This window comes from Macrosteles quadrilineatus, unplaced genomic scaffold (genome assembly GCF_028750875.1).
Source record: "Macrosteles quadrilineatus isolate MER2022 unplaced genomic scaffold, UCM_ALF_1.0 Scaffold_4__1_contigs__length_99947679, whole genome shotgun sequence".
NCBI classification, from domain to species: Eukaryota; Metazoa; Arthropoda; class Insecta; order Hemiptera; family Cicadellidae; genus Macrosteles; species Macrosteles quadrilineatus.
The window spans coordinates 2,145,155-2,170,625 of record NW_026542597.1 but is presented as its reverse complement, the minus strand read 5'-3'; the positions used below and the strand labels follow the sequence as shown (position 1 = coordinate 2,170,625).

The 25,471-nt window shown below is 34.7% G+C and overlaps 1 protein-coding gene and 1 long non-coding RNA gene across 7 annotated transcripts in view; one reads left to right on the top strand and one right to left on the bottom strand.

The window, feature by feature from the left end:
• The window catches only part of LOC128991937 (voltage-dependent calcium channel type A subunit alpha-1-like), a 392,598-nt gene that overhangs the window by 251,955 nt on the left and 115,172 nt on the right, over positions 1 to 25,471 (top strand). The gene's annotated exons all lie outside the window — the stretch shown is intronic.
• Positions 18,118 to 24,301, bottom strand: LOC128991938 (uncharacterized). Its single transcript, XR_008490684.1, has 4 exons — positions 24,154 to 24,301; positions 20,556 to 20,610; positions 19,981 to 20,056; positions 18,118 to 18,432 (listed from the first exon to the last, which is right to left on the bottom strand). It is a non-coding gene; the product is annotated as an uncharacterized LOC128991938 (long non-coding RNA).

Below are 25,471 nucleotides of genomic sequence, written 5' to 3'. Positions count from 1 at the left end.
AAGATTATTATGTTATTACATTTTATTTGTAAATTATTCCACTTGCGACTAATCAAATCCGTTATGTAAGAAAAACCTTCAAAACGTGATCGGAAATGGTTGCGGCATTTGTAAACAACATTTGTAAACATATCAGTGACACCTAGAAAATATTCTTGATCCGAACAGCTGTTCTTTATTTCATAGATGATTATGTGATAAAAATTAGACGAAAACTTTGACAAAAATCTCACAAAACTGCATTTTTGAACGTCCGTAATTTTATTTACAAAGTAGTGAGGCCATATTTTAATGGCTAAAGACACTCTCGCCAATCCAGTGAATACATTAAAATGACTTGGGTCTTGATAGATACTCTCGTTTTCCTGGAGAAGATTGCGTAAAATGCCATCTTGAGTGTTACAGACAGACAGAAAGACAGACAGAAATTTATTTGAGACTTGTTTCGGCTTCTTTATGTATAAAACGTAAAAATAACCTAAAGATTTATGATTCTAAGCAATGTACAGACAAAACTCTAATTTTATTTATATAGAAAACATAGGCATTTCCTATGACTACCGCAAGATTCTCAGTTGAAAATCCAACATAAGTGCGTAGAGAAGAATATACAGGGTGTTTTTTAAAAAACTTGCATCTTTATTTATGTAAAAACCGCAATAGATAGAAATATGCAGTTTGCGGGAATTATCTATTGACGTAGGGGGACCAATTGTTTTGAATTCAACGTTACATTCACATTCCCCCCCTTTCCCCCCCTGCCCCCAACTTATTTTTTTTAAATAGCAAGGTACCCCTTGTGACATATCAAATAAAAGAGCATAAAAAAAGAAAATGTTTGATGAAAAAAAAATTGGAAATCGGTTCATAAATTTGTGAGATATTCCCCCCCTCACCCCCCCGGAACTTAATTTTTTTTAATAGCAAAGTACCCCTTGTGACATATCAAATGAAAGAGCATGAAAAAAGAAAGTTTTTGGTGAAAAAAATTTTAAATCGGCTCATGAATTTGTGAGATAATCACCCCCCTTTTCCCCTACCCATAACTTGTTTTTTAATAGCAAGGTACCCGCCCTTGTGACATGTCAAATGAAAAAAAAATTTCGCCAAAATTTTTCTTTTTTCATGCTCTTTCATTTGATATGTCACAAGGGGTACTTTGCTATTAAAAAAAAATAAGTTCGGAGGGGGTGAGGGGGGGAATATCTCACAAATTTATTTACCGATTTTCAATTTTTTTTCATCAAACATTTTCTTTTTTCATGCTCTTTTATTTGATATGTCACAAGGGGTACCGTGCTATTTAAAAAAATTAAGTTGGGGGCAGGGGGGGAAAGGGGGTTAATGTGAATGTAACGTTGAATTCAAAACAATTGGTCCCCCTACGTCAATAGATGATTCCCGCAAACTGCATATTTCTATCTATTGCGGTTTTTACATAAATAAAGATGCAAGTTTTTAAAAAAACACCCTGTAGGCTACATTGCTTGGAGTTCTATAGACTTGTGTTTTAGCCTTGTGCTTCGCCAGCGATGGCTACTGAAACTGAAACATCGATTGACAACATAATTTGCAAGTAATTGCTTCTATGTGATCAATTTCAATGCACTTAGCCCGTGTTCATTATTGCTAATATAACTGACAATTACTCATTATGATCTAAACAGTAGGATAGTTTAATTACTAATGACATCCTGTTCATGTAAAGGAATATGAATTCGACTCATAATTTTTTCACTAAACGTATTGCTCCTAACTTGATTTTTAATACTCTAGTTTTTATTTTATCAAAACTAATTTTTCGTAAGCATTAATTTTTTTCATAATTAAATTTCAACTTAATATGATTATTTTACATCCAAATAATTTTAACATGCATTTTTTATTATCTTTATTAACAATACAATAGCTTAGTAATGCATAACTTTATATGTTTATAAGTAATAGAATCCGTTGGCGAATGTTAAATTCAATTTAATACCCCCGCCGCAGCAAACCTGCAGACTAAGCGAATTTCCATTTGCCTGATTGGATTTACACTAAAATGTCTCCTTAAAAATATCACATTTATTCACTATTTAAATAACATTAGTTTAACGAGTACTTAGGTTTGATGCAACAGGGAGGGTAAAAAGGTGTTTTTTAATGTTAATAATTTAGTATGAAATGAATGCATTTTCCAAATTTGATCAAAATATGTTCATAAACAAGCAAACAAGCAAAGTTGACTTATTCTCCATAAGAATAACATGGGAATTTTAAATTTTCAAGTTTTTGGAATTTTCTCCGTTTCCATTAGGCGCACAATAACGCTTCAATATACTAAATTATTTGTTTTTTTTAGCTCTACAAAATGGTTTGGAAAGAAATTGTAAAATTTTGTGTTTATAGGGTAATAAATGGGAAAAACCTATTTTTACCCCATAAAACCCCACATAAACCCCGTTCCCATAGTCCGATCATGCTGGTTCGCGAACTCGTTCGATTAAATGTAGGTTTACACGTTTATACCAAATTTTATCAAAATTGGATCATTTTTACTCGAGTTATCGTGCTAACGGACAAACACACACACACACACACATTTACTAAAGTAAATCACTCACTGGTTTACCCGTAAGGATGAACTTTATTTCACGACTCTTTGAGTTTATAATTAATACAAAGCGTTTGAAGTGTATAAATAGTGACGATTCAATACTAATTTTACAGTGTTTGTTTTAGCGAATTTCCCATATAGGGAATAAGGTATTACCGTAGGTCTCATGGTAAGACCTGGACCCGGGACCGATTTAGTTTTTCGTTTTGAGGTCCCCAGAGGCCAAAAACACCATCCGTTCAAATTCATATATATATATATATATATATATATTTATATATATATATATTTATATATGTGTCCGTTAGCGCGATAACTCGAGCAAAATGATCCGATTTTGATGAAATTTGGTATAAACGTGTAAACCTACATTTATTCGAACGAGTTCGCGAACCAGCATGATCGGACTATGGGAACAGGGGTTTATGGGGGGTTTTATGGGGTAAAAATGGGTTTTTCTAATTTTTCACCATGAAAACATAAAATTTTGCAATTTCTTTCTAAACCATTTTGTAGAGCTCAAAAAAACAAATAATTTAGTATATTGAAGCATTGTTGCATGCCTCAGGGTTACGGAAAAATCGCAAAATAATGTAAATTTAAAATTACCATGTTATTCTTATGGAGAATAAATACAGTGTTGTAGCTTGCTTGTGTATGGACATACATTAATGAAATTTTGAAATTTTGTTTGCTTCATACTGAGCTATTAATATTTCAATAAAACCCCCCTATTTTCTTCCCTGTAGCAGCAAACCTAAGTACTCATTAATATTAATGATGTTTAAATAGGAAATAAATCTGACAATTTTAAGGGAACAATTTAGTGGAATTCCAGCTGTGTATATGGAAATTCGCTTAGTCTGCAGGTTTGCTGCGGCGGGGGTATTATAATGTTTGAAGAGAACATTCAGGTTGATTATATATGGAAGTGTGTATATTTTTGAATGTAAATAGGTTTTTAGCGAATTTCTCATATAGGGAATAAGCTATTACCGTAGTACTCATGGTTAGACCTGGACCCGGGACCGATTTACTTTTTCGTTTTGAGGTCCCTAGAGGCCAAAAAAACCATCCGTTCAAATTCATATATATATATATATGAATTTACGGGTAAACCAGTGAGTGATTTACTTCATAGAGTCAATTTAAAAGGCACTTGAAGAAGTAGGAATTCCCCACCCAACCAACATTAAACAAAGCTTTATAAAAAATACCATACATTAAGCATACATCCATGCTTACACAACTCATTAGAGGAAGATAAAGATGGATAAAGTTGAAGGTGAATCCCCTTTATATAAATTCTTAAGATATTCAAATTTATAAATCAACACAACCTATATTTACACAAAATTATTTACATTCGTTTAGAGTAAAGCTATAAGATTTAAACTTATTATTTTCTTATCTTCAATTTTGTTTAAATTTTTTTAGAAATAAAAAAGATGTTAAATGAGCATGTTACTTACGTAGATTTTAACATACTTAATCTAAAACGCCTCAAATTATAAAGAAAAGGGTTAAACTGCTTAAACTAATTTTTAATATAACTAGTAACGTTTTCAATGATAAATTTTCGTCTTGAGCTTCCTGCAACAAACTAGTTGATTGCACTGAAAGCACACAAATTACTAATGTTGATAGCGCCGGCAACAGGTCGATACCACACGCATGCAGTAGTCATATTGCGTCATAGCGCCGTGTGTCGTGTTGTCGTGTTGTCGTGTTCGTGTCAACCGTGTCGAGCGTGTCATTTTACTTTATATTTGCAACAGTAACACGGAACTTATTAATTATGTGGATATATTCGCTGCAGTGTCAGTGGCTTACAAGAAGAAATTCATACAGTTAATTCCATTCTTAGTACTGTAGTTACACATTTTGGTTAATAGAAATGACGATTAATTTTTTTAACTGAACGTGATTGTAAAACTCTTATTTGATATATTTTTTTTAATGACAGTTTTTGCTGTAGAATAATTTATTTATTTATTTATTTCCATTCCAACGGCCAAAGACCATTTTGTTATTCATGTTATTTACAATTTATCATCACTATATTGTTATTGGAATTTTATTAATAGTATTCGAATCAATGGCTGGGTAGATGAGTGGTTTTAGAGCTCGCCTAGTAACGAGAAGATTTTTGAAAACTTATGACAGCTAACCTGACCATACTACTGGACCGAATTACACGCGGGTTGTACCAAAAGAAAGGTTATCGGTCCTATATGTGCAGGTTTTATTTGTATTTTGAAAATATTTATGTTAATTGGGTAAAAAATGGAAATTAAAATTTTCTCATGGAGATTTAATATTGGGCCAAATGTTTAAGCTTACGACATCCACCCTGACCATACTACTGGAACGATTTACACGCGGGTTGTACCAAAAGAAAGGATATTAGTCCTATATGTGCAGGTTTTATTTGTATTTTGAGAATATTTATACATTTAACATGGGGATAATTCTATAATGTATATTAACGGACAAGCATGTTTCGTGAAAACCTTTTTTGTCAGATGCTGTTATACTGTTAATACTGTTCAATGAAATGGCGACCATACAAAGTAGGTATTTTAAGCCACGTATGAATGGAGATGAGTGTAGGATGAGTGGCGCGATCTTGTAGTCTTGTCAGTGACTAAGGCCGACATATTCCTTAGACACAGCTGTTAATTAATAGCCCATACTGCTAATGGCAACTAAGGGACCTACAGTTTATTGTGGAATTCGAACCACATTTTTCCTTGGCATAAACAAAATGGTCTAATCTAATTCTGTGCATCGCAGGGAAGATCTACGCATACTGTTAGCAAGGTATTTGCCTGTAGATGTGTAGAATCAAACGGAATCTAATCAAATCATCCTTTATTTATTTCGTACAATACCTTTATAAATTAAAATAGGCTCAAAAATAAGCACAAAAAAATAATTAAAAATTAAAAAAAAAATTATATAATTACCGTATGGTTTGCTATGATGGTGACGAAATAACAACAAAGTATAAACCGAAAATTAAAACAAATATAATTCCAATCACATGTTTTATTTACAGCGTGGGGTGAAAATAAAGATGTTTGCACAACACATAATTTTGGTCGAGTTTTCGACCACGGGGCGAGCTCTAGTACATAAAATTAATCATTGGTCTGCTGCACGCTCTATATTTGTATGCCTTAAATCAACGTATTAATAATTGTTATCAAGTTTAGGTTTACTCCACCACATCATGTGAGCCCAAATCATCTTTTCGGATATCAATTAATCAATGATTACCCTTAACATAATCAAATGGCAAAACAAGTTCTGAACGTGTGTATCTACCACAGTCACCGTACTACGAACCATTACAACTCAGTACTCGCGTACCCCCCCCCCCCTTGTATGGTGGGAGGGGGTACATTTCTTGTTTTGCGTCATAGCACCAAGTCACGCCACTGGACTGTGCAGTACACGCTCTTTGCCTGCCCTAATGCCAGCTTCGTGGAACCCAACCTATGTCGAAAGGTTTCCTAGTTTTGCTGATTACCTGTCTTCTAAGTAACAAGCTACTTGACACTATCTCAAGCAATCACGACATAAAAAGGACTAATTTGATCAATCAATTGCAACAGAAATATGTAGCATAGAAATATTTTGTACTTGGGCAACACGCTAATATTTGAGGTTGGGGGAGCGAGCTGGCTTAGTGGTTAGAGCGCGGGACTTCAGTTCCTTTTCCTGAGGTCCCGGCTTCGATCTCCGCCAAGTCACCAATGGATTTTATCTAAGTGATAATGAGTGATAATGCCGCAACCCCTAGGTATAGCCTGAAGTAATGTGAAAAACAATCCCAGGCTCGTGCCTAGCGTCCTAGGACAAAAAATAATATCATATTGATGTTACTTGGTCCAGGATCACTTCTTGAAAATTAAAATCAATTATCAATTATCAATTATCAATTAGTTAAGATGGGGACGCCACTATGTGCGTATTTTAACCCAAATATGAGTGAAGAATGAGTGTAGGATGAGTGGCGCGATCTTGTAGTCTTGTTAGTGACTAAGGCCGACATGTTCCTTAGACACAGCTGTTAATTAATAGCCCATACAGCTAATGGCAACTAAGGGACCTACAGTTTATAGTGGAATCCGAACCACATTTTTCCTTGTAATTTACGAATTGGTCTAATTATCAGGATAGTACTGCGGATAGTCGTAGTACTCACTAGTGCGGACGTTAAATGGTATAATATTACCTGTTTCCGTCTGTGATCCTATATTTGTTGTATTGAGCAATACAACCGGTTTCAAGGTTATAACCTCATCTTCAGGCTCTTGTTGTCATTCTTGCGATCTTTATAAAACTCGACGATCTCGCAAGAGTGACAACAAGAGCCTGAAGATGAGGTTATAACCTTGAAACCGGTTGCTCAATACAACAAATATAGGATCACAGACGGAAACAGGTAATATTATACCATTAAAAAAAATATATATATTTGAGGTTGAAACACGCTAATATTTGAGGTTGAATAGTCAATCGAAGTGGAAAACATGTGTATTCATTCTATCCTATTTCAATTTTCTGATTTAGAGAAAACTAAATGGTTCTCTTATTTTGAGCCACTTGACACTATGTAGCACTTAATGTAATACTGTTTCAAGAAATAAAGCTAAACTGCACATTATCACTAGTAAGTATTCTGGTAGATGGCATAGGTATTTTCTATCCATGAACGAGTTGTGGTGTAGTGACGGCTTCCTCTAGATAAGTAAAAGACTGTTTTTTGAGGTTGGTTATTAAATTTGTTTGAGAAAACGTGTAGGTGTCCTTAATTTCCTATTTTCTTTATGATTTCGACAGATACAAACGAAAGATTCGCTTTTTTCTATCCTATTTTGAATCACTAGCTTACTACAACTATAGAGTTTTTTTTCTTAACCCTCCCTTCCTCTATCTTTGCTAAATACGCGTATATCTGTGGCTGGCCATCAGAATTCCATTCTTTTTTTTTTTATTGAAACTTGAAAGGTATTTTTCTCCACTATTAAAATCCATTACTGTAATTGGTCCTTTAGTATAAAAACACCACCATTTGGTTAGGTGTATAAAAACACCAAATGAAGTCATTTTCTCCACAAAGACGCATTCGAAACGCAAATTCATTATAGTTCGGATTAGCTCGTACTATGAAGAATGTGTGATATTTCTACCAGGAAGATTCATAAAAGCAATATTTGAGCGGAGCGAGTAAAGCTCTTATACCACACTCCTGCTTTTGTTTTACAAATACTCCTCCTAAAACGGCTGAAGCGATTCGCATGAAATTTACCACAGCAGGTACCACACTATGGGAAGGTGTAGGCCTAAATCTGAAATAGTACAAATCGGACTAAATGGTTTTTATCTACGTGAATTTAAATATTTATAAATTTAACATAGGCCTTATGGATTTATTGGTCACCATGACATAGATTTTTGCAAGTCATCTGAACAAAAGATTCGTACCATATGTTAGTCAACGAATCGTCTAATCTAGAACATTACAAATACAGAACAAAAGGGAAGAACAATCGGATTAATATCGTTGAGCATAATTTACTACAAAATGAATAACTGATTATTACGGTCGCTGGAATTAGGCTAATGGACCATTGACTTTAGATACTCCTATTAGCCATTCAATTTATGTTAACTAAATAAATATACCATTGACTTTGGATACTGAAAGTATACGTTACACTTACGTGAACCAGACGCGCCATTGATTTGGATACTGAATTTAGACATTCCATTTATGTTATGTGTATCAGACATAACATTGAATTTTGATACTGCTAATAGATTTACCATTTATGTGAATCAGACCATTGACTTTGCATACTGCAAGTAGACCTCCCATTAATGTGAAGCATTTGGACTTGGGCAACTGACTTGATAATGTAAGGAGACATCTCATTTACGTGGGTCCATAAATCTGAAAGAAGTCTTCGTTATAAGATATAAAAATACATCGACACATAAAGTTCACACATTTTTAACATAAAAGACATTTAATGATGGTAGCCGGCCACATTTATAAGGGACACTGGCGCAGGTATCACGGCGGACACGACGGAACTAGCCTATCATTTTTGTCTTTTATGTTAAATGTGTGAACTTTATGTGTCGACGTGTATTTATTTCTTATAACGAAGACTTCTGTTGGATTTATGGACCAACCAATTTCATGAAATGGGTTTGAAAATGGGTCATTTCAGACCCGAAACTAAGCACCCTTTACTATACTAAGGACTGAAGACGGAATAAAAAGGTACGTAATCGTAACCTATGAAATCATTCGTACATCAGTCATGGTGGCAATAATGTTCAGATAGATGTAGCATTGACTTTGGAAAAGTGTCGGATTAATATGCTAGCTCCGCTCAATATTGCAAGCAAACAAATTCATTCTACACCTAGTTTACTATGGGATTCATAGACAGAAACGTCGCACCGCATGAAATGACGGATCGCCTGCCATTGGGAACAACGTTGATCACGTATGTAGCAAGCTCTCTTAGCACGTGTTTCCCGGTTTATGCTAGATGAACGATGATTCAGTGTCAAGAATATCAAGTGATCTCATAGATATGACATCAAAGATCCATTCCAAAAGAGAAGCCAGTAGTATTTTGCGGTGCGCTAGGTGGGTTAGGTTAGGTTAATTTATTTACCTACGACCGTTTTTTAAAGTAGACATTTCAGTTCAGTTCTTAGAATTGAAAAGTTTCACTTAACAGCTGTTTACTTTCATAACAGCATAGTTTCATTTCATAACAGCATAGTTTCATTTCATAACAGCATAGTTTCATTTCATAACAGCATAGTTTTTCTCATAAGAACACGAACCAATGAGGTTCAAGAATTGAGGGAAAAGAAGTAAAATTGTAATGCTTCGAACGTCAACAAATCAGCTGATCAGCTGATCAGTTGACAATTTTAATTGTTGATCTTACTTGTTCCTGTTGATACTCGCGTATTCTTAACATACGTTGGTGGAAGGTAAAGTGAAGTTGACGAGATGAAAATGAGATCAAAAATGCTTATAATATTTTATAATATTCGATGCTGAGATCCAACTGTAAATTTACTCTTTCGCTATAATCATTAAGTTGTAAAAAAAAAAAAAAAATTAAATGCAATATTTCCCTAATTGTACCTGATACAGTATTTATGGTAAGAATGCTGCTAGCAGAACCTATTCCCTGAAAAAGGTAACTTATTATTTAACGAAGTTTTACAAACACGTAATTACATGAAATCAGCTGATTATACAATAAGTCGTTGCATCACTTTCAGTTGAACTGACAATAAACGAAAACATAACCTCTCTAAGAAGTTATGAGTAGTGATTGTTAGTAACTAAAAACCAGATTTGTTAGTAATTAAAAAACTGTCGTAGGTAAAGTAGTGTACGCAACTCGCGTTAATAGTCTTTTACGACATTCGTAGAAGTTTTTAAGGCACTCGCCAAGGCTCGTGCCTTAAATTTTCTACTCGTGTCGTAAAGACTAACTTAACGCAATCGTTGCGTAAACTACTATTCTATTATTTCGTGTGTTATCTACGCAAATGAAATTTGTTTCTGCTTTGTAAGAAAACTGTCCAAACCGTTCTTATTACTATCAAACGTAGACTTTTATTGTTAGAAAACATTCATATCATTCATAGTTCAATGTCAAATGGCATCTGGGTCTGTTAAACTACCTCTTGGATCGAACCAGCGACCTTAGAATGTGAATGCGAGCATTATAACTATCCGAACAATTGTTTATTTGATGGTCAGTAAAGGTAATAAAGTGTAGTACTTGTGTATTTTTTAACAAGACAAACTTACAACGACGTAAATTAAAATTGGTGGTCTTTTTAGATACAACCCTTACGTTTAAAAAAGGGTTATTTTTAATGTTTCCTTGTTTGTTACTATTGCAAACTAAATCAACACAACCTAACCTATCAAAACACAAAAACTGCGAACTGAAAATTAGTGGCGGATATCTTCTCGAAAGAATCATCGGAATTAGCTTTAGCATTAGTATTATCATTAACAATTGAGATGGGGACACCCCTAGGTGCGTATTTTAACCCAAGTATGAGTGTAGAATGGTGTGAGATAATCTGTGTAGCTTTGTTACTAAGATCAGCTGTTTCATGTGCCAGGATCATTTATTTAAAGTCCATTGCTGGGTCACATAAAACAGCAGCAAGGCTGATATTTTTTTAGTATTTAAATCGTATACATATTAGGTTTGGCAAACACGTGACGTAGTAAGTTTCAAGTGATTAAGATATTCCTCTCCTCTGGCACCACTATAATTAACTGTGTTTGGTAAGGTAATGTGTTTGTTGCATTTTAACAGGCAATTAAGTAATACACGTGTTAGTTACAATAATGATCAGCTGTGGTGTTTGTGTCGGTTACGTCATCGCTGTAGATCAGCTGGTGTAATCATGACGTCATAGGTAAAACGATGACCTTCAATTATTTAACTGTATTACAAACACAAACAAATTATACATTGAACTGTTGTATCACGATGGTAGGTACCACATTCACGATATGTAAACCTTTTATTTATTCCATTATTTTAGCCTAAAACATTTTATGAAATTAGTTTTTAATTTCACTATTGTCGGTAGTTATAAACAGTTCTTTAATTTTTTTAGTGATAAACCTTCTATGAGTGAAAAAGTGAAGCTATGTTATTGAAACTAAGCAGGTAGTCCTTTTACCTCTTTTAATACCTGAAAAAAGTGTGGTTTAAAAGACCAAGCCTGAGTTTTCTTAGTTATGTTGAACATCACAATTGTAAGGAATTTTCACAAAATTTTATTTTAAGCACGTAATGTGTACGTCATTGTTTATTGGATGTATTTTTAAGTTTGTTATTCCTTACTATTATAGTTTTAAATCTTTGGTAGTGTTTACCTATTGTTTGAACTAGATAATACCATAGTATAAATATTGGACTAGGTTTTAGTTTTATCATAATTTACTGAACTGTGCCACAACTGTACGATCATTATACGTCAAAAAGTTCTACCGTAACAGTAGTCAGAACGCACCAGTCAGTTCAGTAAGCAACTGAAGAGATCAATAAATGGTTCCCTATGATTATTGTAAGCAATTGCATGTATCCAGATCAATTATACATTGTAGCAAATTCAAAACCCAATAAAACTAAAACTTTGCTACAAATTTTAAAAGCGATAACAGCATCGATACGTGATGGACTAATTTTAGGGTCAAAGTAAATTTGTGAGGTTGTACGTGTTAGTAGCTTACAAATCATTTAAGTCTTAAACCCACATGAAGTTACTAAAACCAAAAGTTAACCATGAGTAACCAGATGATGGCAGTAGCCATGGCTACAGTGAATGAGGCATAGTTCCACTGTATTGATTTGGCCACGCTTGCGCAAACGTTTCTACAAACCAGCTTCCTTCAGACCCTCTCCTAACCCATATAGGGAATGTTGCTGAAAGTCAACAGTCCCGGAAGATCAAATAATTTATACCTGTGCCGCTAGGTCAAAAACTACAATGTTTGCAGTGTCTGTAGATCAAAAGTCCCAGTAAGTCAAATAGTACAGTCCGAGCTAAAAACGTGGTCTATGTTAAAGCAATTGACTTATTGGGAATTTGACCTAATGCAACAGCAGTTTTAATATAACGAAATACGGTAAAATACAAGTTCAGTTTCGCTGAGTCAACAGTGCCGGAAGATCAAAAGCAATAAAAGTGAACGTCGATTCAGTGTAAAGTAGACCTCCTGCAACGCTTACTACACCAACAAAACTTGCTTTTACTGTAGTTACTTCGTGTTTTGTCATAATTAGAATAGAGCTAAAATTATCATATTTGGTACATAGCTTATCTATTAATGCTTCTTGCCAACTGTTTGGTCAACACTGTAAATAGGTATAGTTTATGTAATGAAAAGCCTTTCGTCAAAATTTGTGGCATAAAATACACGCAAGGACGATCTAAAAATTTCTGGTTATTATATACGTTTGTAAAAGGAGATCCATTTAATTTTGGAACTATTTTATAAGTTATAATGTAGTCTACACATAAACTGTGTAAATGTATTACGCCTCGGAAGGGTTGAAACCTGTCCAAACTATCATATATATTATTAAAACGTAAATATGGTTTTTTCACATTCTGAATCAACCAGTCGACGGATTTTCATTATTTTTGTGTTGAAAGAAAGATAATTTTGAGAAATAGGGAATGTCAAAGCCATAATTATAATTAAGGGTCCCAGTTTTTTTGAAATTAAGTTTTAATTTTTTTAAAGTCTAGCAGCCGACGCTAACCTTCTAAGCCAGCTTTTAGTACAATATAATTTGCTTAGCATAACAGCTGTAAACATTAAGCATTTGTGACACAAATTCAGCATTTGGAAACAAATTTAAAGACATATTTAGAGTTGATTTATTTATACTATGTGTAATGCTGACCATTGATACATTCAATTCCTAGGTATGAGGATGGCAGATTATTTAAATTTGCATAGAAAAATATTAGGATGTTCAAATTATTTTTTAAAGGAATCTTTGTAATCATCGATTTGTTTTAGTCCCATATAATTAATTTGTTTTAACTAACAGCTGGTTGAATGTAATATTGTTCTATATAACTATTAGGTTTTTGGCGAATTTCCCATATAGGGAATAAGCTATTACTGTTATATATTTTCTATTTGCATTCCTCAACAATCATATGTTATCCTACTAATATTATAAATGAGAAAGTTTAGATGTATGGATGTATGGATGTGTGGATGTATGTTTGTGACAAGTGAACGCGAAAAATACTGGTTGGATTGGGCTGAAATTTGGCATGATGATAGCTAACATTCCCGATTAACATATAGGCATATTCTTATTTCAAAAATCCTTTCGGGCTCCGCCCCAGTGGCTCTGGAGTTTCCCATGTTAACCTTATGAGAAATGGAATTATTGAATCTTAACAGCTGTTTCAATTAAACAAGTTGGTTCTGTTCTATGATGTTCAATAGCATTAAAGTTACAAGGATTACCAACAGGGTGCAGCACTATTATTTCTTTTACATTTATGACAACAGCTAATTTGCAACCAAAAGGTGAGTGAGCGTAGCGAACAAACTTCAACCTGGAGGCGAGTTAGAGTAGCGAACGAGCTAACCTGAAGGCAAGTGAGCGCAGCGAACGAGCTCCAACCTAAAGGTGAGTGGGCGTAGCGAACAAACTTCAACCAGGACGTGATTGAGCCATGTGAACGAGATTATCTTGAAAATTTAGAAGTTAAACGGGGCAAAGCCCGCGGGTTACAGCTAGTTTTAAATATTTATTATTCCTGATGATTTTACTATTGTAATTATCAAAACATTGTTCTCAATACAAGACTCATTACAACACCATCTTGAAATAATTTATTCTAATACTAATTATCTAATATTACTTCAAGTATTTTAAAATTACCGTAGTACTTATGGTAACACCTGGACCCGGGACCGATTTAATTTTTCGTTTTGAGGTCCCTAGAGGCCAAAAACACCATCCGTTCAAATTCATATATACAGAGTGATCAACTCGAGGAGGCCACCATTGGGAAGTCGGAAACGGTAAGAATTAGAGAAAACATTAAATGGGGGACATTCCTTTATTTTTTGTGGCAGTTAAAAATACGATTTTAGTTTTTTTATCATGTTTTCGGATAGAATATGCAATTTAAAAACTTTTTTAGCCTTGACACTTTTTCGATAAACCCACTCGTTTAGGAGTACAGCCTATGGAAAAATGACTTCCGGTGTACACTTTACATCATGTAGCTCCTAAACGAGTAAGTTTAGAGCAAAATTGCAAAAAGTAAATCAGTCTTAGAATTGCATCTACATTCCTTTAAGACTATAAAATAAAAAGTTTTCCACTTTTCAAGTTTGCCGCCATTTTTTTAAATAATATAATTCATATTTTTAATGAATGTTATGGTCTTTTTGGAATGTGGATGCAATTGTAAGACTTTTTTACTCTTCCCATTTTTGCTATAAACTTACTTGTTTAGGAGCTACATGATGTAAAATGTACACCGGAAGTAATTTTTCCATAGGCTATAACTCCTAAACGAGTCGGTTTATCGAAAAAATGTCAATTATAAAAAAGTTTTTAAATTGCATATTCTATCCGAAAACATGATAAAATATAGGGTGTTCCATAAGAAATTTCAAATTTGGCCGCCATTTTGGAAAATGGCGGCTGAATTTCAAAAAACTAAAATCATATTTTTAACTGCCACAAGAAATAAAGGAATGTCCCCCATTTAAAGTTTTCTTTAATTCTTACCGTATCCGATATCCCAATTACAATTGAAATTGTAATTGGACACTAGTAAGTACCAGTGCACTTGTTGCTACCTCCCCCCTTCGGTTTCATGTATTCCTCTCAACCACTTCAAACCTAGGAGGATTAAACATTAATGTTAATTAATGTTAAATCCTCCTAGGTTCAAACCTTAAACACCCAGATCGAAACTCGCCTGTCGTTATTTAAACATCGCTTAATTTTTTTTACTATATTTTTCAAAAAAGGAAGATTAAATTGATTTACGGATTTTAAAAAGTGGACGTTTTATTTTATTAAAGATTTATTTATGGTGATACGTAAATATTGTGGTATAGTAAAGTATATTATATTGTAGTTAAGTGTTAAATTTCGAAATTTTAGGGTGAATCGAGATGAATCTTTTTTTATAACATGGGTCTCTCCTACCTTAACGTACATACCAAGTTTCATAAACATCGGTTGGAAAAGTGTAAAGATAAATATTTGTATGTAAAAAATACAAAATGGCGGATATCTGGTTAACGAAACGATTTTGGAAAAAATGTTATCGTTCATTTTCTGTTTATTTTGACCCAAGGAATTACTAGGTAAAGTGTCTCTCCGCTTATTTTTAATACCTTGTTTGTGATGTATTCTTATTAATATAAGTGAAAAATGTAAGCTGGTAATACAGAAAGATGTTTTATAAATAATATGAATGTACTGGTAATCTGTATATTCATCTTTTTCTTGTCCTTAGAACTGTAAATTAAAAGTCCACTCAGCAGTCGCATCGTACGATGTAGTTCTTTCCATGCGTTGCGAAATGCTAAATTTGCCGTCCTCTTCAACCTAAGTTATCTATTGAACCACTGATTGTAAAAAATTCAAAAAAATATATTTTACCCATCACACTTTTGGCTACAACTTTGCCACAGACAAAACCTCTCTAACCCAAAAACAAACAAAAATCTCGCATGCTAACTTTTTCATGTTAGAAATCACGATTTAAAACTATTTCACCATACATATCAATTTTTATTAATTATATCGGTAAATAGTTTAAAGTTCCAACAAAATAGTCATTGAGTAGGACTAACCAAGAAGCTCTGTGCCAATTTTCAAAATCTTAGCACAACTTTAAGTACACCAAAACACGAAATTATTGAAGTCATGCGTCGAGAGGACTATCGTTGTTTTTAACAGATTATACTTTTGACCTTCCGGCACTGTTGACTCAGCGAAACTGAACTTATATTTTATCTTATTTCGTTTTATTTAAACTGCTGTTGCATTAGGTCAAATTCCCAATAAGTCAATTGCTTTAACATAGACTACGTTTTTAGCCCGGACTGTACTATTTGACTTACTGGGATTTTTGATCTACAGACACTGCAAACATTGTAGTTTTTGACCTAGTGGCACAGGTATAAATTATTTGACCTTCCGGGACTGTTGACTTTCTGCAACGCGTCCACCTATATATACGATCCAACATTAAACATTATACGATAATCGACCTTCTATTACGTACCAATCAACGTAGTGAGGTACGATGAAAACGTGTTAGATGCAACGTGTCATTTATTATTTTATATCGACTATATTGAGTATAATTTGTTAAACGTCTAAGAAATATTACCCTGTGTATTTGGTAAACATGCAAGACTTTTGATCCATACAGGGAAACAGTAATTTCCATTCTAATAGGTTTTCGTTACTTTATTATATGAAAAGCACATCTTTTGAAGCCTTAATTTGATTTAGAAAACATGGGTCTTTGTAAAATTTAACAGATTTAAAATCCTCTCTAGGAATTTATTAAACAGTTGAATTTATAGATTTGTGAAGTGTATAATAATGGTGTCGTAGCATAGAAAAATTTCATTTAGCAAGATTTGAACCATGAATTCCAGGACGGAAGCTCCGCACTTAAACCTCCAGACTAACCCTGGCCCTGTATAATCACCTGTCTCAGTATTTTCAAAAAATGTACACCATTAAAAAATTGTACTGCCTTAATCATAAAAACATCACATTATTTTATTAGAAAGTGGTGAAATATGGTGTAAAAATAGTATAGTGTGATAGTCAGCCGATTCTCTAATGAGGACGTGTGTTAAAAGCCTGTAATCGATGACATTCTACGATAACACAAACTAGTTGCAACAACATGAATTGCCTTTCACATTAATTATCGCATTAGTCATTGCCACATTAAATTGGCGACGAGAATTGTTTAAGCGTCATGTCGAAACTACTACAAGTTTCGTACATTTTTTATATATTCTTTAGAACAATGTTATAGGTTTAGTATTTTTTGTTGTTTTGTGTACTAATTTGTGTATAGCAATGTATTAAGTAACAATGAGTTAGTGTGGCAATATGATCTGTTGTGATTTTATGGTATGTGGCAATCGTTTTGATTGCATAATCATATCGAACACCTCATCTTTGAAGGAACATACAAAATCATTTTGATAAAGAAAAAACTCGTATGACTAAGCTGGTTGAACTGTAATTTCTTACACGTAAACGTAATATTAAAACAAAAATAAATTAAAAGAAAAAGAAAAACATTGTAAAAAACGACAAAATTTTTAATTTTCTCCGCAACCAAATAGAAAACCCCTAATTAATTGATAACTTTCAACAGATCTATGGCTTTGCTAGGACTTGGTTGAATTTTTTCACGAGAGTAGAGTAGGTTCAGGCAATTTCTAAGGCCAAGTAGACCTAAAGAAGTACCAGAATGAGTTTACGGCGTAAGGTCTAGGCAATTTTAATCATAAAAACAAAAACTACCCATGATACAAAAATCTACTATTACCTAGATCCAAAACTAACAATTCGTCATCAAAATAGAAAGCGTCCTACACAGTCTCTTTGTTTAAGTTAAATTGGAGTGTTACTTCTGTGACTATGTTTTTAGAATTAGTCAATTTTAACTGGAAGAAGAAACATACTGATCCTAAACATTCTTTCTAGATAAGCTTCCATGATCACTTATAGTAGCTTAATGGTCTTCAGACGATGTCCACGAATCTATGATTCTAAATAGTTTGAAAGTTACAGTACAATCCCAATTTCTTTCCACATGATAAATTGTCAGTGTACGACAAACGAACACATGAAAAACTGGATTGCAAAAATTTTTTCTCTAATACGAACACTGTGATGTTCACTCATTACACAAATAGACGAATAATTTATTGAGCAGACATAACACAGGCTACAGGGGTTTTTCCGCGGGTCCTACAGCAGACTGGATGGTTTGAGTTGCGCTATCTCGACGCTGGCCGGACATGTCGGTGGTCGTCCTCGGCACATTGGGTGCCAGGGAGGAGCGCCGCTGGCCGGACATCTCGGTGGAAGTCCTCGGCACATCGCATGCCAGGGAGGAGCGCCGCTGAGGTAGAGGTGACCACTCCCGAAGACCATGGACTAGAGGGTTGTACTCCTCCTGGAATCGAGGTCTCGGCCGCTCCTCGGAGTCTGAAAGAGGGTTTAATACTTAATGTTTTGACTCGTTAAGTGTTCTCCAGCCAACTCCTAGGGGTAGATTAAAAATAAAGAACGGAACTTTTGTTCATGAGGATTTGTTGTTTACGACGTACGTGTCAACATGTATTTATGTTCATGAAGCCTCACGTTGTCTATTAGCCGTCACACTCATCTGTGTTAGAAGTCTTTTGTCACCTGGTATTGATGTTCGACGTCCTATAAAGAATAAGTGAAATAAACCACTCCAATGTCTTCTTTTTTACATGGGTGGCTGGAAGCATGTTTAAGTTAAGATTATAAGGCGTGTTGTCCTTGTTAGAATTATTTATCTTGACAGATAAGAACAAAGATTTGGGCAGTTTTTAACCCTCGGGAACTAAGTAACTGGTTAAAACTTATCTATATTAGGCTTAATGCTACTAAAGTTCTCAAGCTCCCAAAACGTGGGGTTCCTGAGCCTAACTGAACTGTAATTTTCTTTAATTTATTTAAATTTGAGATAGTAAGTCCTCGATAATTTCTTTTACCGAGTAGGTCTGGAGAAGGAAATAGTTATTTGTGCAACTAGTGAGAAAAGTGAGCAATTGACTCACTCGAGAGAAATCCTTACTCACGAGCCGTAGGCGAGTGAGGAATGGTTTCTCGAGTGAGGCAATTGTACTTTGAACTCGAGTTGCACATTATACTTTTCCTACAGTTACCATAAAACAAAAACATTTGTGAAGAAACATGAAGAAACATAACCTATTTTTACACAGAAGTGAACTTTTAATATAACATTTAATGTGAAGTGACAAATACAACAGTACAACAGCTGACCAGCTGATTTACAGCCAGTGCTGCCAACGTATTTCGCGCGCATACGACGTTGCCTGCATGTTACGCGCTCACTATTTCGTGCCTTCACGTTGCAAATCTGGAGTGAGACAAAGTAATTAGAGTGAGACAATGTTAACATTGTCTCACTGGTGAGCGAATTGGCCACTTTGCTTTCTCAAATCAGTGAGAGAACATGTACATTGTTAGGTAACTGTAGGAAAAGACAGATTTTTCGGTTAACGAACTAGTTTCTAAATACAGTAGTGTGTAAGTTACGATTCAAAACTCTTAACTTTGTTCAATCAAAAATATTAATTTTTTTACGTCTTCTTATGGCTGTATACTTACAAAATATTCAACATTATTCAGCAAGGACGAGTATTCTCTCCCTCTAAATCGAAGGAACTTTTATTAAACTTTAGTAATTTTTACTTCAAGGGGTGGAAAATTTAAATAAAAATGTGATTGATATATATAACTTTATCAAATGTTTACCAGATGTTCGATTGCAGTCTGTGAATCAGGTATACATTATAGGAAGTCTGTATATAAAAATTACCCAAATAACCAAAACATTAAAAAAAGAGAAAATACAACACTCACTTTATAGTAAATAGCTTCAAATAACAATATTCTCTTAAACAAGTGTCTTTAGTGGCCCTACGCTGTTTTGAAATTATCGTATGGTCTATAATTTAAAACAAAATTAATATCACTAACCTTCCTGAACGCCTCTGAGGCAGCTGAAGAATTTCTTTAAAGTAAATCGTCTTGCCTGTGTTTGCTGCGCTGATTCCTATAAAATACGGATACAATATTGAAATGAAATATTATTTCGATCAACCTTTACAGAAATTGTATTTTCCATCCAAAGAAATGTGGCTATAAATAATTTTATTTAAAAGAGTTAATGGATTGAAACCGCCCAAGTGAAACTACGGAATAAAAGCTAATACAGGAAACATAAAAGTAATGTGTTCATCCAATAAGGAGAATCGTTTTAGTATACGAATATAGAGAACATTCAATACCATGTTATTATTTCCCACACACATAAAAGGCTGATGTATACTTCATCAGCCAGAATCAGTATATCAGCTCTGAGTACCTTAAAAATTTATTTTAAGTTAAATATTGAGAGTAACTGTAACTGAAGGTAATTGTAAGATACGAATTATGTTACTGGTAGCTTAGAAATTCTTTCTGTACCATTATCTCATTTAAAAAGACAAAACGAACAATATTTCAAAATAATAAAATACCAAAAAATATTGGTGAGTAAATAAACCACTAACCTGTGAGACGCTGTTCGAACGTTCCGTTATGTCTGACAGCTCGCCTGTGCCTCTTCTGGAAACATTAAACAGCTGATTAGAACGGTCACTGATAACGTACGTAATCACCTGTTATCACTATGGTCGATACTACACACAAGCATAAATTGTTACACGCTTTGACGATCAGTGTAAACATCAAACAGCTGATTAGAGCGGGTCACTGATAACGTGCGTTATCACCTGTTATGGCCAATACTACACACGTGGTGTAGTCACTCACACAAGCATAACTTGTTACACGCTTTGACGATCAGTGTAAACATCAAACAGCTGATTAGAGCGGGTCACTGATAACGTACGTAATCACCTGTTATCACTATGGTCGATACTACACACGTGGTGTAGTCACTCACACAAGCATAAATTGTTACACGCTTTGGCGATCAGTGTAAACATCAAACAGCTGATTAGAGCGGGTCACTGATAACGTACGTTATCACCTGTTATGGTCGATACTACACACGTGGTGTAGTCACTCACACAAGCATAAATTGTTACACGCTTTGACGATCAGTGTAAACATCAAACAGCTGATTAGAGCGGTCACTGATAACGTACGTTATCACCTGTTATCACTATGGTCGATACTACACACGTGGTGTAGTCACTCACACAAGCATAACTTGTTACACGCTTTGACGATCAGTGTAAACATCAAACAGCTGATTAGAGCGGGTCACTGATAACGTACGTTATCACCTGTTATGGACAAAACTACACACGTGGTGTAGTCACTCACACAAGCATAACTTGTTACACGCTTTGACGATCAGTGTAAACATCAAACAGCTGATTAGAGCGGTCACTGATAACGTACGTTATCACCTGTTATCACTATGGTCGATACTACACACGTGGTGTAGTCACTCACACAAGCATAACTTGTTACACGCTTTGACGATCAGTGTAAACATCAAACAGCTGATTAGAGCGGGTCACTGATAACGTACGTTATCACCTGTTATGGTCGATACTACACACGTGGTGTAGTCACTCACACAAGCATAAATTGTTACACGCTTTGGCGATCAGTGTAAACATCAAACAGCTGATTAGAGCGGTCACTGATAACGTACGTAATCACCTGTTATCACTATGGTCGATACTACACACGTGGTGTAGTCACTCACACAAGCATAAATTGTTACACGCTTTGGCGATCAGTGTAAACATCAAACAGCTGATTAGAGCGGGTCACTGATAACGTACGTAATCACCTGTTATCACTATGGTCGATACTACACACGTGGTGTAGTCACTCACACAAGCATAAATTGTTACACGCTTTGGCGATCAGTGTAAACATCAAACAGCTGATTAGAGCGGGTCACTGATAACGTACGTTATCACCTGTTATGGTCGATACTACACACGTGGTGTAGTCACTCACACAAGCATAAATTGTTACACGCTTTGACGATCAGTGTAAACATCAAACAGCTGATTAGAGCGGGTCACTGATAACGTACGTTATCACCTGTTATGGTCGATACTACACACGTGGTGTAGTCACTCACACAAGCATAAATTGTTACACGCTTTGACGATCAGTGTAAACATCAAACAGCTGATTAGAGCGGTCACTGATAACGTACGTTATCACCTGTTATCACTATGGTCGATACTACACACGTGGTGTAGTCACTCACACAAGCATAACTTGTTACACGCTTTGACGATCAGTGTAAACATCAAACAGCTGATTAGAGCGGGTCACTGATAACGTGCGTTATCACCTGTTATGGCCAATACTACACACGTGGTGTAGTCACTCACACAAGCATAACTTGTTACACGCTTTGACGATCAGTGTAAACATCAAACAGCTGATTAGAGCGGTCACTGATAACGTACGTTATCACCTGTTATCACTATGGTCGATACTACACACGTGGTGTAGTCACTCACACAAGCATAACTTGTTACACGCTTTGACGATCAGTGTAAACATCAAACAGCTGATTAGAGCGGGTCACTGATAACGTACGTTATCACCTGTTATGGTCGATACTACACACGTGGTGTAGTCACTCACACAAGCATAAATTGTTACACGCTTTGGCGATCAGTGTAAACATCAAACAGCTGATTAGAGCGGGTCACTGATAACGTACGTTATCACCTGTTATGGTCGATACTACACACGTGGTGTAGTCACTCACACAAGCATAAATTGTTACACGCTTTGACGATCAGTGTAAACATCAAACAGCTGATTAGAGCGGTCACTGATAACGTACGTTATCACCTGTTATCACTATGGTCGATACTACACACGTGGTGTAGTCACTCACACAAGCATAACTTGTTACACGCTTTGACGATCAGTGTAAACATCAAACAGCTGATTAGAGCGGGTCACTGATAACGTACGTTAACACCTGTTATGGACAAAACTACACACGTGGTGTAGTCACTCACACAAGCATAAATTGTTACACGCTTTGACGATCAGTGTAAACATCAAACAGCTGATTAGACGGTCACTGATAACGTACGTAATCACCTGTTATCACCTGTAATGGTCAATACTACACACGTGGTGTAGTCACTCACACAAGCATAACTTACACGCTTTGACGATCAGTGTAAACATCAAACAGCTGATTAGAGCGGGTCACTGATAACGTACGTTATCATCTGACTACCTGGTCGATACTACACACGCTTTGATGATCACTTCTTCCTACACGGTCTGCTGATTTATTAGTTAGTTCAGTGCTTCCAACTTCCTGGAATTTACAGCTCTTTAATTTATAGAGGTGTTTGCGGCGATTCAATCCCAAATCTTTTTTTTTCTTATTTGTTGCAAGGAGTCGTTAAATATTAACCTACGTTTGACTTCTGTTAGAATTTAAACTAGTTTAACATTATGCACAAAACTTTGTTGAAAAAATTTGTTTTTTTATCACTTCAATTTCTATCTTTTTCCTTTAGAATTGTAAAGGTTATGTTTGCCCCTGAGTAAATACTGGTCGTGTCGAATTGTAAATATTGATCTCAGAATCAATTATTTGTTTAGTATATTTGCGTAAATATTTCAAAGATAGTTTCTTTATCCATTTAAGTGGAAAGGGTTTTATTTATGCGCAGTCATTCCAGTTTATAGCATTTCCCGCTTTACACTCGTCATATTGTTAGAGCATCCTTACAAACAGACGCGATTCTTAGGAGTTCGTACTGAACTGTACCATTCTCCGACGTCTAGAGTTAAAAAATCCACTCAAAAAGCCTTGCACAAGAAAAGGACCATGGATTGTTCTTTCTCTAGAGGTAATTATCATTATAAAGTAAGTAGACGTTCTTGAGTTATATAAATGAATCATTCCACCATTGCAAAAGTATAAGGACAAAGGACATCGACGAAAAAATAACTCGTAGAGTAATATATATTTTTCTTTTAATTTTTACAGATAGTTAGTATGAATTTTGAATATTTTGAGCATAATAAGCAAGAAATCGTGTTTCCAATTAGTTAAAACGATTGTCTTTACCTAAAATAAACTTTTACAAGTTTCAACTATAGTTTTATTGTATCAAAGATGATTAAACTTACTTTCAAGTCCAGTGTATTTATATTCCGGACTGGTCCTGAGGATGAGTCCTTTCACCATTACAGAGACAGATGATAGCAGCTCTTCAAAAGGACAATACTTGAAACTTGTTATGGTACATAATTTTCAAAAATACGAAGATTTTGTCAAAAGGCCATATTTTCTAAATTGCCATGGATACGGTTAGATGTTGTAGTTTGTATGTTTTCATATTGATTTAATGGTTTACCACGGATATGAATTATTTGCAATTAAAATCATGTATATCGTTCTCTACAGTATCAACTTCATGAATAATTTAAATTTTGTAATCGGTTTTGGTGACTTCAATGTCGTGATTTTAAATAATGTGTTGAGTCCAGTTTAGTTTAAATCCGATTATGTTTAACCAATAAATTAAGTTTACTCCTTTTCTAGATAATATTTTAAGGTTTTCTTTGTAGAAATACGGTAGGAATAGTGTCGATGTGTCCAGTCATTGATTTTTAACTTTTGACAAAGCATTTTGAGTAGAAAAAAAAAATAAAGATAAATATCATATATTATTCTTTAATCCATTCATCTGCATCCAATAACCTAAGTATCCTCATTTTTCAACAATCGTTGGCTAGGAATCGATGAACTTGGTCGAAATAGTTAAAGGCTGTTATTTAAAAATATATATTTTAGGCCTACGTCTGCTATTAAATTGTCATCTGCAAGGGGCTGACTAGTTCCCTTGCAAGATCAACATTGTCAAAGCCAGCAAAACGTCAAAACATAAAAACTTAAATTAAAAAGGAGCGTGTATAATTAGTTTATCGCACAGTTGGTTAAGTATCATCACGCTCTAAAAGATGATTTTGAAATTGAAAATTGAAAAAGACAGTCTCTGAATTCTGGGAAGAACACGGTTAAATCCACTAGTTTCAAAATGCAGGTTGGACAAAACTTACCTCTATAATCTGCCTGGGTGTGGATATGGTTAACCTTAGGGATCAGTGAAATCGTGATATTATGGGAAGTTTTGGCATTATGAAAAAAAAAACTTTTATTGATTAGGGTTCAGAAAGATTTGCCCTTCCAAAGGAAATGATTAAATTGCCACGAACGTCAGACCAGGTGACAGCTAGGGACATGGGATGAAACGTTCTGTCTCCTATCTAAACACTACGGTGTCTCCCATTGCTTCGTTAGCTTAAAAAAAAAAAACAATAGTTACTTGTGTTTAAAGTTCGCTTAAAATAAATTAAGGGTTTCGACCTAATCCTTTTTAATGAGTGTAGCGGAGTCATCATTTAATATATGTGACGGCGATTTAATAATTTCTCTTCTGGCACC